We start from the raw sequence: 776 nt of genomic DNA, 5'->3' as shown, positions 1-776 counted from the left end.
CCCTGGGAGTGTTTCCCCAGCCGTGTGGAGGTGCTGCTGAGGGACAGGGGGCAGGGGGCACCTGGCAGTGCTGGGGAACGGGGGCACTCGAGGGGATCAAAGGGCTTGTCCAACCCAAACGATTCTGTGATGTGGATCCTGTGCCCGCAGAGATCCAGGCTGGTGTCCGCGGGGGCCCTGCTCTCCCCAGCATAGATGGGTTGTTTAAAAAGGTACCAACCAGCGTGATAGTGATGGACCCACCGAAAATCAACGAGCATTAAATTTGCACTGAATTTGTGTTGTTTAATTAATTAATTCAGAAGACTTATTTGAGGGGGCTGATTCAACCCATCAGCTCCCCAGAGGAACCCCGCTGGCTCGCTGCTTTAATTCATTTCAAAGGAACACAAACCCTCCTGCTTCTCCTTTCCCAACCCATCTCCTGCTGACTCCCTGCACCAACTCTTCATCCACAGCCCCGCTCCACACCGGAACTCAGCACGCAGGGCTTTGGCTGGTGCTCCGTAGCCCCGGGACCAGGGTAAACAGGGTAAAAAAAGAGGAAAAATCTGGTTTCTCTTCACACTGGTCACCATCCTCACGGGTTGAACTTCAACGAAACCCTGCTCCACGCTTGGCAAACCGCCCGTTTTCCAGAAACCGTGCAACACCTCCTCCCTTTCTTCCCCTCTTCTGGTGGAGCTGGCGAGCATCTGGAGTTCAATCTGCCCTTAATGGATTCAAGGCTCCGCTGTAAATAAGTCGTTTGCTTTGCATTAAACACCCGCCATCAC

The sequence above is a fragment of the Buceros rhinoceros genome, unplaced genomic scaffold, assembly GCF_000710305.1.
Source record: "Buceros rhinoceros silvestris isolate BGI_N320 unplaced genomic scaffold, ASM71030v1 scaffold22443, whole genome shotgun sequence".
In the NCBI taxonomy this organism is placed as follows: domain Eukaryota; kingdom Metazoa; phylum Chordata; class Aves; order Bucerotiformes; family Bucerotidae; genus Buceros; species Buceros rhinoceros.
This window is presented reverse-complemented; position numbering follows the sequence as displayed.